Below are 19262 nucleotides of genomic sequence, written 5' to 3'. Positions count from 1 at the left end.
GCCCATAGCAGGCCCCCCTTCCTGAGTCCTTTGATTTGGGGTTGAGGGGGTACCCAAGGGACCCCCCTGTAAAACCATGCACAGTGTGGCAGGCACCTTAGGGTGCCCACAACAGGGTGAAAGGTTTTCTGCGGACACCCATTTTCCCCATAGGAGCCTGTGTTATCGGTCGAAACACAGGCTCCCATTGAAGTCAATGGGAGTCCACCCGAACGGTGTTCAGAAGCATCATAATCGGTGTGGTGGGCCTGCCGACTGTGAGTCGTCAGAACTGAATCCAACAAGGAGTCCGGCGGTTTCGTTTCCGACCGATATCGTAATGAGGCACTAAATGTCTCAGGAAATCCTATGAGGGCTTGCCAAGAATTTTCACAGTAATAATCACATACCCCCAGGGTTTGTAAAAGTGGGTAAAAAAAATCAACACCCTTGCCTACAAAAGTAATTTGTGAGATTCCATGTAAGAAGATACCTGTCTATAGACTTTAACAAAATGTAATAAAATAAAAATGTAATAACATTCCATCCTTTAACAGCTATTGGATTTAACATGGGCTTATATAAATATCAAGAATGGGCAAATGCCTTTGTCATAGCTTTTCAAAGTAAACAAATCAAACCGATGGCATATTCAATTGCTTTTACCAATGTACCAATCAGGCCATTAGCCTTTAAAATTGGCTTGTCACTATACACAACCAGACCTACTAAAGTAAGCATAACCTTTCCACCAAGGCAACCAGTAAATTACAAATATGTACAAATTTACAGTCACCCTTAGTGGTATCTAGGCGCTGGGGTGAAAACGAAATATCAGAAATGCCCTTTTACCTGAAACCAACAGTCAAAACCATACCAGTTCCTATGCAGATGGGAAGAGCCATGTCTTCAAGGCCATTCTAAAATTGCTTAGCTTGGTCTCTTGCAAAAGATGCAAATGCAAAGAATTAAATGTAAACAAAGCTAACACGGATAATACTCAACCACCCAGTGTTTTTCAATGAAACCAGGGGACTAAGAGAAGAAATTTTACTGCACTAGCTAAGAAACTAGCAACCGCAAATGAGGTTCGCCAATAGGGTAACACCAGTAGGGACTAAAGCTGGTCTGACCAGAGAGAAGTTAAGGTTCTTAAGCAAAGGAGTTAAAAAGTACACGCGTAGGTGCTTATTTAATATACGAAACATTATAATATCCATGAAATTGTGATGGGAGACAAAATTGCATTTACAGGGACTAAGAGAAGATACAGGAGACCAGCTTTTAGGAACAGATAAAAGACAATGTATCAGGTTCCATTTGAACCAAGTTAGCATAAAACGATGGCTACTGTGGGTAATAAATAGCAGGTATGGTTCAGTTAATTGAACAGTTTTTAACAATATTCAAGCTATTACTGACGGTTTCAGAGCACATGTATCCGATGAAAAGGCATGTTTAGTCCACTCCAGGTCTGCTTTGATGATTGAGGCAGGGGTAACAAAAAGGTCTAAGCAAACAAGTTCATAAAGGAGGACTTAATTAAATTAAAACAGGGGATTTTGTAACTAAGTGCTGACTTAAACATTGTTAATTATTGAACGGTCACATCCAGTTCCTGGTTTAAGTCAAACTGAGAGGAAACATTAAAATAATGTAGACAAATAATGTAAGAAATATATTCTTTTTAAAAAAAAATATATTTTTATTGGCATTTTTTTTATTGCAAGACAACAACAGTGGTTATCAGTGGAATATGTAAACAAGTAGACAGCAGTAGCGTATCCGATCAGCAGTAAAGGAGAGTCAAAATATGTTAATATGCGCCAGAGCATTATTGTGGGCTCCATCTTCCCTTTTCAACCATATACAATCATTGTGAATCAGAGAGCGAGAGCCCATAGTTTGCAAGCTAAGGCTTCCATGTTTTCCAAATTTTTTTAGGGCAGCCCCGTGCTTTAAATGTTGTCTTCTCTCCCAGCATATACATGTCCATGCTCTTTCTCCATTCAACAAGAGACAGACCCGCTGCGGCCCCCCACAACCTAGCTATGTCTCATTTCGCGACCACCAACAAGAAATATATTCTTGTGCTACTTCCTCATGGACCATAAAAGAAGCAGAGTTCTGTCTGAAAGATAAAAGGCATCTGAAGAACAGATTTTCTTCAATTTGCAGGGAGTTCATCGTATAACTCCACATGTCACAAGCATAAGTGGCCAAGGAGACACATTTTGTCAGATAGATTTTAAGCATAGCCTCAATCGGTTTGTTGCCCACCCTGGATACAATATCAATTACAGTAGAAGTGGCTCTAGAAAAGATTTTCCTTTTAGAACGAAACATGACTTTTTTTGTGTTTGTTTACTGTAATTATTTGTCTCAGCTCCAGAATACATTTACACGCGCTTTCTATTAATATTTGCTGCAAAATAAGGGCTGAAAACAGGGGCTTCGGTGACTTCGCTTATTTGTGGACCGTCTAGGTCATTTATATACCGGTGGTGTCGGAAGAAAAACGGTCAGCTGACAGCCCTACTTTGTTCGGAATTTCTTTACGGCCCGCTTAAAAAAAAAATGTAAAGACGTTCACATGACTTCACCCCTCGTGACTCCACCTCTTTTCTGCTGTCACACCTTTCCCCACAACCCAATGTAAGGCATCCCGGAGTATTTTTGTTTCCCATTTTCATCGTTGCACGTGCCAAAAATCAAACACTTTTCGCAGGCCGCTGTGACGTATTGTGGCACGTGTCACGTGTCACGTGTCACGTGCCGAGTTTCGGTCCCAATTCTTTTTCGGATCACTGGGAAGTCGCCGCGCTGAGCAGAGCCTATAGGGGAAGTCTTGAAGTCGCTGGAGCTTCTGTCCAAGCAGGTGATGCGCCTCGGTAATGGTACTCAAAACCCAGACTGCGCCAGCAAAGGCCGGCCAACGGCTTGGAATATTGGCTCGGACAATCCTGTGTTCGTTACTGGGATTTCCCGGTAGTCCTTGTATCGTCTGTTCCATTCTCCACGCGCTGCTTTTTGCGAAGGGGGGAAGGTCGGGTCTTGAGTGTGTCCCCGAACTGGGGCCGGATAGCCACCAATGCTCTAGTGTTTGCCAGGAGTCTTTCCGGTTATTTTTGGGGGGTGTGTGTGGGGTGGGGTGGGTTGGGAGGCCTTGACCCTGGTTACTTCCATTGTATTGCCGGGAGGCTCCTTTTTTTCTAACTTTCAATGCTCCTTTACCATTTAATGTGGCGTTCAAAGAATTATTTGCGATGTTTCTACTTATTCACTGGGCTGGTATGGGAGGTACCAATACTTGATTTATATTATTTCTTTTGTGTCAGCGCCTTTTGCTTGAATTTCCGTAAATATGTTTCCTTGATTCCAGCAGACCCGATTCATACAGAAGACCCCTGAATTGTAAAGCCCAAAGTGGCTTTAATGTCGTTTTTTTGCCGCCGGATATTGTTCCCACTTCACTATAAGTCAATGGGGGACAACATTCCCCCCGATTATTTTTTAACTTATTCCTCTCACAGCTTTCCAGATGTTAGCATGGTTCTCTCGAACGTGGACGTATGTGACGCCCTTTTGTATTTAGAGAATAATACAACTAGCAGCTAAAAAATGGCTTTCATTTTAAAAATATCTGAAATCTGTTAAAGTTGTGAGATGGTTTCTACAGGCTTAGAAGATAAGTTTATGGCATATGTACAAATCGTGTTAAAGCAAGGCCTGCCTTAGGAAGGGTATTTTCGAAGGCTTTTACCCCATTCTTTAAAGGGGAGAAGTGCAACTGCAAGGCCCATGATGCAAACTTATGTTGGTTTAAAATTCTGAGTGGCTGAAAGTGCCACATATAGAGAGCCACTAAGGAGCTAAGGTTGGTAGGCAGCAGAATATTCTTAGAGATACCATTAAATGAGTGGCTGCTTCCTGTGTGCAGGAGGAGAGAATTAGACTCTGCCAAGACGTTGGGTTTATTAGGTTCATTCTAACTCATGATCCTTGGTGGATGTAGTCTAGAGATGTGAGAGGTATTCCGTTGGCCATACAAAGTGGGTGTTTTAAGATACAATAGACCAGTTCCGTCATTAATTATATCTTGTGGTCAGCCAAAATTTGCCAATTCCTGTGATGTAATCATGGTGTGTGCAATTTCTTTAAAGAGTTTTATATACTGCGATCGTGAGTGACCGTTGGGTTTCGGAGCGCTTCACATTTACATGTGGTAGGTTAGAGATACATCATGTATAGCAGAATGTTTTACAGTGATATGAGGTAGGTTAGGAATGCAGCTGTACAGTATTAGCATAAATATAAACAGTGACAGGATTTAGAATACAGCTTTATGTCAGTAATATCTTGAATATATACAATTCCTATATATGTCTATCTTCAATGTTACCCATAAAAGTTATTGGAACTGCTTACTGTACAAGGTGTATTGGGACTTCCAATGCACATCGTTCTGAGTGTCTTTTTCCGTGCATTCTACATCCACAAGTCTTGAGTAGTATAGTACCGTAAAAGGTTATCCCCAGTGTAACTGGTGACTTTAGCTTTACTTATATTGTTGATCTGTTTTGGAAAACATCTATATCACGGTTTTAGTGATGATCTGTCTTGCCTAAGGAAGAAATTTACTCATTAGGAAGATCTTCGCTTCCTACTTGAATGTTGCCGTGTTTGTCATTTTCCTAATGTCTGGAGGGAGTGAGTTCCAGATTCTGGGGGCTGCTCCTGGGGGCTGCTCCGGCTAACGCTCTATCATATGTTTTCTTCTTCTGGAAGATGGGTTGTCTCAGCAACAGCTCCTTGGCACTCCTGGCAGGTCCATAAAATACAAAATGAGAGATTATAGGTCAAATGACCAAAACTGTTATATGAGCTTCAAGAGGATAAAACAGCGTCTTCTGTGGAGCGGGGCCCACCTACCTGACCCGTTGCTGCTGGACTGCCCCACGGGCTCTGTCTCCTGGGTTCTCCTCGCTGCCTCCCAACCCAGAGCGCGGCCGCCGAGCAGGAGCAAACTACAACCCCCCAGGATCCTCGGCTTCAGGAAGTCGGCCGAGTACTCACCCACAACGCGTCTGGTGGCGCTGAAAAGCCCGCGAGTCTCTCCGCGTCGCGGGAGCGTGCCGGGAGAAGCCCGGGAGAAGGGCTGGACCATCTGTGACCATCCGTGACTGAAGAGGCTGGGCTGGGCTACCCCCCTTGCATCTGCTACAAGGTACAAGAGAAAAAAGACATAAACTGTGAACTATACTGACATTTGTTTCCCTGGGAATTGACTGTTCCTCCCAAACAGTAATAATAGCGTCATAGCTAAGACTACTGAATACATTATATCTGGGTGAAGCGACTTACCTATTCCCGCACACAGCAGGGATAAAAGGGAGACTTTATGACTTACTGCTAGAATAACTAGGGCAGCAGGGAACTCAAAGTACTTTAGTGTCTTGGTAGGTTTCTCCCAAAAATTCTATCTGGGGACAGATCAGGCATGTCTAATAAAACTAAAACACAATCTGCCACAAGTAAAACCGATAATCCCACTGGGGTGGCATTAAACAGGGTGCTACAACCCCCTGCAATTGATTTAATGCTGCAAAAAGTTAACAGGGAGATAGAACGAACTGAGAGAAGCCTGTCCACTCCTAACACACCCATACAACCTATTGCACTGGAAAGTTTAGAAATTTCTGCAAATGATTCCCTGGAAAATTCCACAGACATAATTCCTTGTGCCCAGGTGGTAAAGCAAACAGCCACGGATAATAATAAAAAAACTAAACCAGGGGCTAGTAGGAAGAACACAGCCAACAATAAGAAGCTAAGTAGGGGAATAGGGTGGACCAAAAGCCGGGGGGCGATAGTAATCGAAGAGTTTAGCGGAACGGTAGCAGGGCAGCAAATCCCTCCGGGTTGGCTGGAAGAGGTAATGGGCGACTTCAAAAACGTATGGAAACATTCATAGTGAACCAACTAAAACCAATAATAAGTAGGCTGGACAAAGCAATAAATGAAATAGCAAAGCTGGGAAAAAGTAAGGGAACATCTGATACTATTCAAGCAGTAAATCACCCCGTAGCCGGAACAAGGACAGGGGAACAGGCACGAGGTAGAAACAACTGTGTGAGTAATGAGGACTGCAGTATAGTGCAACTACATGACATACCCTCAGCAATTGCACAAGGAGACAGGGGTAACTCTAACCAAGGGGAGGGTTATTGCACCTGAAAATACTCCACAGAGCACAATCCCTATACCCCACAACTAGGGACAGCAAGAAGTCAGTGCGGCGTAGAGAAAGCCCAAACCAGATGTTCCCCTTTAGACACTCTAACGGATTATGTACCAACATGCATAAATATACCACCTGAAGTCGCCGCCTACGTGGTGGTTTTCATGGTTTTCATGGGGGTACCCAGACTTAGGGCAGGGGAGAGAGAGTCACATGAGGAGTTAAAAATAAAATTGATTAAATGGCTAAATATACACAGGCCTCTGAGAGGAGGAGAATGTGGGGAGATCCTGCTAGTAAGAAGAACAAACTGGGTTGGCAGCAGGAGGAAAGATGCCGCAGGAGACTGCATTGTGGCAAATTTCAATGACACAGATTTAGTTAAATACATACTGGGAGGCTACAATAAAAACTATACTAGCACAATATGCCAGTTACTACTAAGACCTTTTTACCCAAGGAGACGTGCCCTAAACCAGTTGCACTATGCCCAGGCTAGACCAGGAAACGTAGTGGGAAGAAACTGGTCAAGAGCGGAAGGTTATAGTGGGCAGGATTACACACAGTGGGTAAATAGATGCAGTCCTTTGCAATCTTTAGAAGAACTAGACTGACTACCCCAATTACCTAGGGAGGGGGCTACCGAACAGGTGGAAAGGGAGCCGGGGTCACGGAGGAACGCAGATAGTATCCCAGAGAAGAGGACAGTTGCCCCAGTAATACAAATGCACACAGGTAAGGGAGATCAGGGAGGAACCCAGGGCAGGGCAATAGATCATAGATCATTAACACAGGGTGAAGAGGAGAGGGAATCACTAAAGGAAGGTCTAAAAATACTGTCGAGGAACATCGCGGGCCTGGCGGGGAAATTTGACAATGCAGACTGGAAAATGAATCTCAATGGTTATCATATCATAGCCCTGCAGGAGACATTGGCGCTAGACCCAACCGCTTATCAATTAGAAGGTTTTAAATGCTTTTTTGTCCCTGCGAGTGGAGGAAGGTCGGGCAGAGCTAAGGGTGGGCTAACCCTTTATGTCAACCTAGAGCTAGAAGGCACATGGTCAGAATCCTCATGGTCGTCACACTTAATCCAGGCAGTCGAGTTTCAGGGGCAGGGCCTAAGGCTACTGATATTTAACATTTATAACTCAGTATCAGGGGAAGGAAAAATATCAGTAACCCAGTGTTAGACCTGTCTGGCTTTTTGGCGAAGTCCCTCCTAATTTTTATTTATTTTGTCCCCTTTTTGCCCCTCAAACCCTTATTAATTTTTGTGTCTACTGACTTTTTGTAGGTGTTGGCCAGGGGGATAGGTGTTCCCTCTCCCCCTCATAAACTTTTACCTCAGGCCCAGAGGCCTGTTCTGACAGGAAAGTTGGCACCACCTAAAATGGTGGCCACCAACTGCCCCAACTGTCACCAACAGAACTTGGCCATAGCCTAACATAGGGCATTCCAGAACCTTCTGGTCCATTCTGGACCACTGAGAGGGCAGCCTATATAAGGCGGAATGCTGGACAGCCATTTTGTCTGTCGGTGAGGAGCAGCTAGAGTGAAGGCTGAGGTCTAGTGGGGGTAGGATTCTGAAGGGTGGTTCCCTCTACAAGAGTAGCCCTCTGTCAAGGTTTTTCCGCCTCCCTTGTCCTGTTGTCCTAGCCAAGTTAGCTCATCCTGCTGATCCTGGACAGATAGATTAAGGGTTTAACTTTAGTAGTCCTGGGAGCTGAGCTGAGAGTTCCCCTGTGCCCCTAGTCTGCCCAGTAAGGAGGAATAGGGGGTTGGTGCTGAGAGAGTACAACCTGGCTTTATTCTGAAGGAGCCCCCCCCTCCCCTCCTCTTCGTTTTGGTGAAGGAAGGGAATAAACCCATTGAACAACTGACAGCATTCCCTACCATCGACTGGTCCTGTGGCGTGTGGCCAATCCCCCTGCCAGCTGAGTAGAAGGTGTGAGGGGAACTGTGACCTTGATATCTCCAATCGCGCTCTGGGTCAGCACCCCCCGGGATCCATTGAGCCTGGGAAGCCTGGCGAGGCTTCCCTTTGTGAGCGGGACCCCAGGGGCATTGATCGCGCTGGAGACGCGTCGCCTGTCCTGAAAGGAACCGGAGGCGTTACTGCGCACGCCCCATCTGTGAAGCTATCCCCGGAAGGAGGGGCCGTGAAGTGAGCAGGCCCCAGCGAGCAGCGTCTCTCCTTGAAGCAGGACCCGTGGGAGGCGGCCTCGGCGAGAGCGCTCCCGCGCATGCTCACCGGAGGAGTGTTTCCTTCGCGCTGCGCAGAGGGAAGGCGCCGGAGGGTTCTTCAGCTCGCCGTGTGTCAGGTCGCTTCCTCCTGCTTGGGCGCCGTGTGGAAGAGTCGGCCTGAGCAGGGAGGGAGAGCGAGGAGGCCTGGCAGCGGTGAAGAGGGTTGGGGTCTGCCCAGAGGGAATTTTCAGCGCGGAGGTAGCGCGGAGGAGCAGGCTCACGTTAAGGAGTCAGCTGAGACGTGGGAGCCTCTCTAGCCTTGCTTTTCCCCCCAGCCCCTCGCGCCAGAGCGTTCTTGTCCCCTGAAACCGAACTACCTGCACATCTACCTGATAAACAAGTAAGGAGGAGTCTGAAAGGGGGAGAGTGACGCTGGTGAATAACTTAAGGAAACCTTCAGTGACTGGGTATTTTGAGTAAAGTGTACTACCAAATCTTCCCATTCAACTACTTTTGGGGCTTAACTAAATGCTGATGTAAGTGAATCTAAAACAATGGTATCAAAAGAGGTTTAGTAGAAAAACTGTACTGTTGTCCATGCAAAGGGGTGTTGCTCTGATCTGATTTAAGTGCTGCTCTTGCCAACCTTTAAAGCAATGCTGTGTTAAGAGATAGTATAAGGTGCGCAGAGTACAGTAAATGTATAGCTAACTATCAGGAAATCTAGTGATGTGATGTGAATTTTTAAGGTCAGCCTTCCTGCTTAAAAACGAATGCTAATATTGTGATGATATCTGCTTTGGTTTACAGAAAGTAGTAGTTTCCTTCCAAGGTTCTAGCGGAGTAATACTTAGCCTGATTGATTCTAAGATACAGTTTATCCTAATACAAAAGTGTGATAGGAGTTCCAGAATTTAGTAACTGCTTTAAAGACAACGTGCTGATCCGCTAGTAACTTAAAAAGTGTAACTGCTGAACCTAAAAGTGACTTGAAATGTGCTGAGCTATTTATATGTGAGCTACTAATGTTTGACAACACAGAGAATATTATTTTTATATAAAGCAGTACGTATTTTCATATAATTTTGGTGTAGTGTTTTCTTTTTGAGTGCTATTGCGTGGAATTACTTTTGGGTGGTCTGCAACCTTTACACTGTGCCTCTGTTATGTTAGTCTTGCCCTAGGCCAGGCTACCTAATTCCAACACCCAGGAACTAGAAAATAGGATAAATTATGAGACCAAAAAGCAGAGAAGGGACGGGGAACCAGGAGTGTTGATCATGGGTGACTTTAACTGCCACCTTTGTCCCAATCTGATCCCTGCAAACGCCGATTGGTCATCCTGCCCGATAGAAAGTGGGCCCCACTTTGAGCACAACATGGAGGGAAATAGCCTCATGATGATCCTGGATACATTTGCCTTGACCCACACAATAGACCTGGTGAATCCAGGAAGGGACGGCCTCCTCACCCCGACATTTAAGGGCAGAGGATGTTACTCAATCATAGATGATATGATGATATCTTCTGCCATGAAGGACAGGGTGAAGGAAGCGAGAATAGATTGGAACCCTTTTAGCGACCAGAATCCGCTGATAATGGAACTAGAATTTAGTCCACAATCCAGAAGAACTCAAATGGCCCCCGCCACACTGAGCCCAGCGGATCAGAGGAGGCGACTCACATGGGCCAAAATTAATGCGGAGGAGTTCTATAAAACCCTGGTAACAAAAGGCAAACACCAAATTAAAGACTGTCTCGATCCCTTAGTAGAAGGTGGGCTTTTGGTCTCTACCTTTGAGTCATTAACCACCATGATAGGTGAACTCCTGGAAGTAAAAGGGCCAGTAAAAAAGGAAACACAGCCACGATGGTTTAATACAGAATGTGCGAGGGCACTTAGAGATCTGAAACTGTGTCTCAAAACCTACCCCAGGGACAAGCAGGTAGTAGCCCTATGTAGAAACATTTATAAAACAAAGGTTAAGCAGAGAAAGATCACGCTTCAAGCAGAAGTGTGGGCGGACCTGAGAGAAGCGGGGAAACAAAGAGACTTCAATGAATTTTGGAGAGTTATCAACAGGCTCTGCTTCCAAGAGAAAAATTCCCAGGTGATTAGTAATAATATTCTCCCTGATCAGTGGGTTGCACATTTAGAGAGTCTCTACAATCATGAAAACGACATTGTGGCTACAGTGGGCTGGGAGGGCTGCCGGACAGGCAAGGTGGAATTCTCACTCCAAGAAATTACCCAAGCAATCAGAGGGCTACCTCGTAACAAAGCACCCGGGCCTGATGGGACGCCACCTGATCTCTACCTGAGTAACATCGACCTCTGGGCACCCATTATGACAAGGGTCCTAAATGCAGCAATTGTGTCGGGCCTTCCACGGTCTTGGTCTACGGCACTGATTGTCCCTATATTCAAGAAAGGTTGTAGGGACAATCCGCAGTGCTACAGGCCAATATCGCTAATAGATGTCTCTGCCAAACTGTTGGGAAGGGCAGTACTTAGTCGTTTGATGTCATGGACAGAAGAGCATAACATTATAGCAGACACCCAATACGGTTTCAGGCCAGGCAAATCAACCAGTGACCAATGTTTTAATCTGTATTTACTAACAGCAAAATACACGAGGGCTGGTAAAGGTACACTATTTATGGGCTTTATGGACGTGGCGGCAGCCTTCGATAATGTGAACAGAAGCAAACTTTGGGATTTGATGAGCAATCTTGGTATTGACCCTGGACTCATTCACATTTTAAAAGAACTACTTTGGAACACCACTGCCAGGGTCCGCTGTAGCACGGTGGGGGGGTGCACGAACCCCTTCCCGTGCACCAGCGGAGTGAGGCAGGGGTGTATCCTTGCCCCATTTTTGTTTTCTCTTTATATCAATGACTTAGAGAGAAGGTTGGTCGCCTTAAACTTGGATTGCCCTAAAGTTGGAAATCGTCACATACCGGTTTTATTGTATCCTGACGATGCCGTCCTGCTTGCCAGGACGGCCATAAGCCTTCAACAGCTTGTTAATGGATTTGTGGAGTTTATAGAGGAATTGGATTTATCCGTAAACCTGAGCAAATCTTATGTTGTGACAGCAGGCAAGAAACCGAGTAGGACATTTGCTTTTAAAATAGGGTCACACAAATTGGAAACGGTTGGCTCTTTCTCCTATTTGGGCTTACTGTTTGACGGGGACATAAAGTTTGATCTGTTAATTGATGAAAGATGCAGGAAGTTTGTATCCACGAATGGGGCTATTCATAACTTTGCTCGCAGATTGGTGAGGTGGTCGCCAGAACAGGTGATGAACCTTTATGTAGCTGTTAGCACTGCAAAAGCTATATATGGAGCAGAGGTATGGGGATTTAGAGATGTAAGGACACTGCAAATGGAGGAAGATAAATTTCTAAGGAGGATCCTGAAACTACCACAGGGCACCCCTGCACGAATAACACACACGGAACTGGGGTTACCATATATCACTGATTTGGTGAAGGTAAGACCCATCATGTTATGGCTTAGGTTATGGGTGAACCCTGTAGCGGAACTGAGCAGGCAAATAGTCCGTGACTGCTTGCAAATGGACAACCACCTGCATATCCCATGGCTGAGATATATAAAAGAGACTTTGGAATCTATTGATCACCCATCTCTTTTCAGTGATCCTACCTCAATTACCCCCACATGCAGACATCAAATCAAAAGAGAGCTACTTGACAAATTTGAATCACAAAGATTAAGCATCGACTCCCTAAAGAAATCAGTTATGGCACACCATCGAGTGAGCAATGTAGCAGGAATGGAGCCCTATCTATTTCTAATGCATAATCATCAGGACAGATTCTTAATGTGCCGTTTTAGGCTCAACTTGTTGCATCACATTTTAGCTTATCCTTCAGGTTTTACGGTAACAGTTGAGCAAAAGGGTACCTGCGGCTGCGACAATAGGTCTCCGCAGGACACCCTTCATTTTGTACTTTTTTGTTCTTTTTATCAAATGCCCCGTCGTAAATTTCTTGTTGACATTTTAAGGGAGGCTAAAATACATGAAGCCAAGATTGCCCTCAACTTTTTACAAATGGCTGTTGATACCCGCACTTGATGCTCGATAGTAAATTTTCTGAGAGTGTCCGTAAGACTCAGGAATACACTTGACTGAATAATGATGACATTTTTTAATGTAATGTGCCTCTTTGCCAAATGTCTTTTAATGTTTTTCTTTTAACCTGTTTTTAAAGTATGTCGGTTTAGATTTAATGTAAATATATTGCAAATTGCACAATGTATGTATTTGTATTATGCACTTTTTATGTTGATTTTTAATCAACGAAATAAAGATTTACTGAACTGAGTGGCAGCTTCCTGTGTGCAGGAGGAGAGAATTAGACTCTGCCAAGACGTTGGGTTTATTAGGTTCATTCTAACTCATGATCCTTGGTGGATGTAGTCTAGAGATGTGAGAGGTATTCCGTTGGCCATACAAAGTGGGTGTTTTAAGATACAATAGACCTGTTCCGTCATTAATTATATCTTGTGGTCAGCCAAAATTTGCCAATTCCTGTGATGTAATCATGGTGTGTGCAATTTCTTTAAAGAGTTTTATATACTGCGATCGTGAGTGACCGTTGGGTATCGGAGCGCTTCACATTTACATGCAGTATGTTATCTGCTATACAAGATAACATACTGCTATCTTGTATAGCAGAATGTTTTACAGTGATATGAGGTTGGTTAGGAATGCAGCTATACAGTATTAGCATAAATATAAACGGTGACAGGATTTAGAATACAGCTTTGTCAGTAATATCTTGAATATATACAATTCTTATATGTGTCTATCTTCAATGTTACCCATAAAAGTTATTGGATCTGCTTACTGTACAAGGTGCATTGGGACTTCCAATGCACATCGTTCTGAGTGTCTTTTTCCGTGCATTCTACATCCACAAGTCTCGAGTAGTATAGTACCGTAAAAGGTTATCCCGAGTGTAACTGATGACTTTAGCTTTACTTATATTGTTGATCTGTTTTGGAAAACATCTATATCACGGTGTTAGTGATGAACTGTCTTGCCTAAGGAATGAATTTACTCATTAGGAAGATCTTCGCTTCCTACTTGAATGTTGCCGTGTTTGTAATTTTCCTAATGTCTGGAGGGAGTGAGTTCCAGATTCTGGGGGCTGCTCCGGCGAACGCTCTATCATATGTTTTCTTCTTCCGGAAGATGGGTTGTTTCAGCAACAGCTCCTTGGCACTCCTGGCAGGTCCATAAAATACAAAATGAGCGATTATAGGTCAAATAACCAAAACTGTTATGAGCTTCAAGAGGATAAAACATCAGATACAAATAGTTTTGGTAGCCCCTGGCTTAGTCAGTGAATCCCACCAGCCCACCACTTTGGCGGAGCATCGTTATTTGGGAAATCATGGGAAAAAGTCTGTGTGCCCAGATTAAAGATAGAAGGGCGGTATAACACTAGACTTCTTATCCACCAGTTGTTCAGACAAGGTGCTATCAAATGAATGGTACTGATGTTGTACAGTGCAATGTGAGTGTAAACTTAAAATGACTATAAGGACAAAAAATATATTTATTAAAGATTGCCCGAATGTCAAGATTTAAAAACAACCAGACAGTGTGAAAGAATCACTATCATTTGGCAATAGGTGGAAGGTCAACATGAGGTAGCAGTGACCGGCTTTCGTCAGGACCTAAGAGTGAATGGAATGCTACTGCAATAATATAGATGCTTATTGACACACTTGCCAAAAAAAAAACAAATCGCCAGGAAACCTGCACATCAATGGTTTTTAACCATCCTACCAGATCCTGTTAAATGCCACGGCATCAGGTAGGTCCATATGTAGTTTCCTTTCCTAGTGTATAAACATAAATCAATACATTGTGGTTAACAAAAGATATTCTCCTAAGCAAAATGTACATTTTGGTAATTGTTCTCTGTGATAAATAACTAGATTGGCCCAAAAAGTAGCCCACATGACCAATTCTTTCATGGTCTGATTATATTTAAGAATTATTATAATACTCACCCAGCTTTTTGTGTGAGTGTGCCTCACCTCACCCGGCAACTGCTCGGTGACTGAGGCCCCGCTCTGTATGTGAGTAAAGTGTAAGGAACACAAGTCAAAACGTACAAAATGTTCCTAAAAAAACAAGACAAACACAATAATTTAATTTTAAAATCTCATTGTTTACATGATTCTGACGATCTAACAATGAAATATAGATCGTCCAGGAAAGGCTTCAGGATAATGATGATGCTCACAAAATCAACATTTGCTGTGCACAGAGACCATACACACCCAGTAGGTATTATCCGGTTGGGTAGACATAGCAATCCCAAACAGAAGTCATCATATAGAGCCCCTATCCTAACAAAGGATGGACTGGTCGCTCCACATAAAGTGACATATTACAAACCATCTGCAACATAAGCATAGTATGCCTTGGGTCAAGGGTCAAGAAGCATGTGTTGTACAGGTCTAAAAATAAAGAAAACCGGCTCATAGGAAAAGCATCGCAGGGCTGCTTACCTGTCCGTCGGTACCTCCGGTGAACAACCAAGCCGAAGGGAAGGTACCGTACGGAGTTGCAGCCTCCTTTTAAATACAGCCATTGATTGGCTTAATTGGCAGATTGGTTTTCGAAGGTGACTGGCGGCAGACTAACCATGTCGCAGACGCTATACTTCTGCGCATGGTCAGCATGTCCGTTTTCGGTATTCTTGCATGCCAAAAGTAAGAACAGCCAGCCAGCATGCGCGGAGAACGGCACACTCCCCTTATGGCCCGCGCATGTTCTCAATGCTGTCCCATGCATAAGAGGCGAGCATGCGCATCCGGGTTAAGCAGTACATCGTGCAGACACTACTCTTTTATAGCCGGAGTTGCCCAAAACAGATCTATTAATCCATACCGGAAACTAGTGCAACCCGCATTTTTATTGTACGGAAGATCGACCGATTATTTATGTATTCTGCTTATATCAGCAGTAGTAATTTGTCCCTCTTAGCGAATGTTATACATTTTTTCGAGGGCATTACTCTACATGATGTATACTCACAGATGTTGCCTCATGTGTGAAAATGCACGTCTTGAGGGGATCAAAGTGAGATACCGGAGGTACCGACGCACAGGTAAGCAGCCCTGCGATGCTTTTCCTATGTGCCTGTTTTCTTTATTTTTCGACCTGTACAACACCTGCTCCTTGACCCAAGGCATACTATGCTTATGTTGCAGATGGTTTATAGTAGGCCACTTTATGTGGAGCGCCCAGTCAATCCTTTGTTAGGATAGGGGCTTTATATGATGATTTCTGATTGGGGATTGCTATGTCTACCCAACCAGATAATACCTAATGGGTGTGTATGGTCTCCCAGCATTAATTTGTGCACAGCAAATGTTGATTTTGTGAGCATCATCATTATCCTGAAGCCTTTCCTGGACGATCTATATTTCATTGTTAGATCGTCAGAATCATGTAAACAATGAGGTTTTAAAATTAAATAATTGTGTTTGTATTGTTTTTTGAGGAACATTTTGTACTTTTTGACTTGTGTTCCTTACACTTTACTCACATATAGAGCGGGGCCTAAGTCACCGAGCAGTTGCCGAGTGAGGTGAGGCAGACTCCCACAAAAAGCTGGGTGAGTATTATAATGATTCTTAAATATAATCAGACCATGAAAGAATTGGTCATGTGGGCTACTCTTTTTGGGCCAATCTAGGTATTTATCACAGAGAACAATTACCAAACTGTATATTTTGCTACGGAGGATATCTTTTGTTAACCACAATGTATTGATTTATGTTTATACACTAGGAAATGAAACTACATATGGACCTACCTGATGCCGTGGCATTTAACAGGATCTGGTAGGATGGTTAAAAACCATTGATGTGCAGGTTTCCTGGTGATTTGTTGTTTTTGACAAGTGTGTCAATCAGCATCTATATTATTGCAGTAGCATTCCATTCACTCTTCGGTCCTGACGAAAGCCGGTCACTGCTACCTCTACGGCTGAAACATGTTGACCTTCCACCTATTGCCAAATGATAGTGATTCTTTCACACTGTCTGGTTGTTTTTAAATGTTGACATTCGGACAATCTTTAATAAACATATTTTTTGTCCTTCTAGTCATTTTTAGTTTACACTCGCATCGCACTGCACAACATCAGTACCATTCATTTGATAGCACCTTTGCTGAACCAACTGTTGGATAAGAAGTCTAGTGTTATACCGCCCTTCTATCTTTAATCTGGGCACAGTGACTTTTTTCCATGATTTTCCAAATGACGATGTTCCGCCAAAGTAGTGGGCTGATGGGATTCACTCACTAAGCCAGGGGCTTACAAAACTATTTGTATCTGATGTTTTATCCTCTTGAAGCTCATATAACAGTTTTGGTTATTTGACCTATAATCTCTCATTTTGTATTTTATGTATCTGATTAGGGGCTCAGAGATTATGGGGTCGTTAAAAATCTTCCCTCAGACCCTCGTGTTATATCGTGTATTTCCACTCCTGGCAGGTCTGCTTCCCCCTGATAGCTCAATTTTCTGGGCCAAATATCTTGGTGTTTAGTAGTGGAGCGCTTTGTGGGTAATACATGCCATTTTAAGTTGAATTCTGGCTTCGTAAGGTAACCAGTTTAACGCTTTCAGGTGTGGGGAGATGTGGTTGAATTTCCTAGATCCGGTAATCAGTCTTGCGGCCGTGTGTGACATGCTTTTAGTGGAGCTGTGGACATTTTTGATAGACCTGCTGAGGTTGTGCATCCATATTCAATCCTTGAGATAACTAAGGATTGGACTGCCAGTTTGAGGTCCGCCGTAGAAATGAATGGTTTCACTTTTCTAGTATTTGCCTGTACCATCTACACACTTTTGTGAAAGTGTATTGTAAAGAGAACAGGCAGACAACCTTTGCTATCAACCTATAGAGTAGCTTTCAAGACTTCTTAGTTTCCCCATTTACCTGCATCAGTAATGCAAATACAAGCTTGTAATGAGCTGTAATAAAATTGAATGAATATGCTGTGCAGCCTGTACCATCCGGTGTACACGAAAAAGAATCACACGGCCAACTCCTGCAGATCGAAACCACATAATATCCTATTGGAGGAGCAGGCACAAAGGTCTGCCTCTGGACGCAAGACGTCGCTCTGTATTGGACTCTGCATATTGTCATTGAAGTCTGGACCTTAAATGGCTTTGCTTCTTTCAAAACACTGCATGCCATGAATAATGTTTTTGTATGGGAATTATCTTTGGAATGCTTTCCTAGCCACCACATTACTGTGGGTTGATTTGAACAAAACAATTTGTTGGTGAACTGGTAACTGGAATACTAAATCGTCAAAGTAAACAGTTAAGGATATGGTACAAAGAGAATCTTGTCTTTGATCTCGCGAGACATGAATTAATTGATACTTGAATAGAAACTTGATTAGTTGTTGCCCAAAGGAAAGTGAAAGTGTGTAAAATTCAGAAAGTTCTCATACCTTATGAATTTCATCGGTTTTTATTTTGGAAATAGGTCATACTTAATTTGCTGAAACATTTGATTGTGTATGAATTGTTAATGTTAATGTTAATGTTATGGGAATTTGTATAGCGCACGGCTGCCCCAGCCAAGGGGCGTCCCGGCGCTGCGAGCTGACCAGGGAGCAGAGTGAAGATGCACAGAGAAAACAGATTATTGAAAAAGATGGGTTTTGATGGCCTTTCTAAAGGCTAAGAGGTCTTGCATCCCCCGTATGGTTTCAGGCAAGCTGTTCCATAGCTTGGCAGCAAGGAAGCTGAAGCATCGACCACCGACTCTGGCAAGTCTGGTGCGGGAATGATCGCTAGATGTTGTCCCTCTGAGCGGAGCGATCTGCTGGGTGTGTACTCAGGCAAAAGGGGACTCAGCAATGGAGGAGAGGCTCTTCTGTTTTGTAGAAAACGTTGCCTGTATTGTTTTGTTAGATAATTTTTACCACGTCTGAACAAGACTGGTCCACGGATCCTTTGTCCACATCCACACCCACACAATACTCACCACCTTTGCTTGCAGAACTTGTCAGATTTGAGTGTACTGTTGTATAACTGTCTGGCCAATTCAGCCTATTGTAGGAGCTTGGGTTGAATGCACCCTTGAAGTATCGTGTTTCATGTTAAGTTGGTTAGAATGAGACCTTGTTTATATATGCAGTTTTTAAAGAAATTAAATGGCTTCCTTTTGTTAATTATCTCTGCCAATTGCACAGTAATTAAGTCTTAGTAATCAAAGGGCAGACTACTTTTCAGTTGGTTATTGCAACACCATTTGAATATATATATGTATATATGTATATGTATATATATATATATATATATATATATATATATATATATATATATATATATTCACTGAACAAAACCATAGGTTTTAGGCCTTATATAGTTAGGAATTAGCATTTAAAAAACCTTGAAAATTGACTGAAAAACCATAGGTTTCAGGCCCTATATAGTTAGGAATTAACATATAAAAAACCACTGAAATTGCTCCTATATAGTTAGTTGAACTAACTATATATTTCGCGCATTCGCAATCCACTGCTGATGATGTCACATCATTCATGACCTGGTCAGTGACATCACTGATGACATCTCAAATGACATCACTGATGACATCACTGATGACATCTAATTTGACATCAATGATCACACCACTGATGATATACTTCATGTGATAATACAATGCTCCTCCTTACACTCTAATATAACCTCTGTTACACCTAGTGTTAAATACAGAGTTTCATTTTTGAAACCATTGACACACGAATACCAGTTACTACATACG

The 19262-nt window shown here is 43.2% G+C and overlaps 1 protein-coding gene across 7 annotated transcripts in view; it reads left to right on the top strand.

The window, feature by feature from the left end:
- The first annotated feature begins 2680 nt into the window (after nt 1-2680).
- C4_1H8orf88 (chromosome 4_1 C8orf88 homolog) overlaps nt 2681-19262 on the top strand; it is a 736309-nt gene continuing 719727 nt past the window's right edge. For 4 of the 7 annotated variants that reach the window (XM_086967015.1, XM_086967016.1, XM_086967009.1 and 1 more), the window contains exon 1: nt 2751-2857. The gene's annotated coding sequence lies outside the window, so the exon portion shown is untranslated. Of the gene's footprint in view, nt 2871-19262 lie in introns of all 7 variants that reach the window. The other 3 variants (XM_086967010.1, XM_086967012.1, XM_086967013.1) reach the window with 2 other exon arrangements.

This window comes from Lissotriton vulgaris, chromosome 4_1 (assembly GCF_964263255.1).
Source record: "Lissotriton vulgaris chromosome 4_1, aLisVul1.2, whole genome shotgun sequence".
Taxonomy (NCBI): Eukaryota; Metazoa; Chordata; class Amphibia; order Caudata; family Salamandridae; genus Lissotriton; species Lissotriton vulgaris.
Note: the sequence above shows the minus strand (reverse complement) of the source record. Positions and strands in the feature narration are given on the sequence as shown.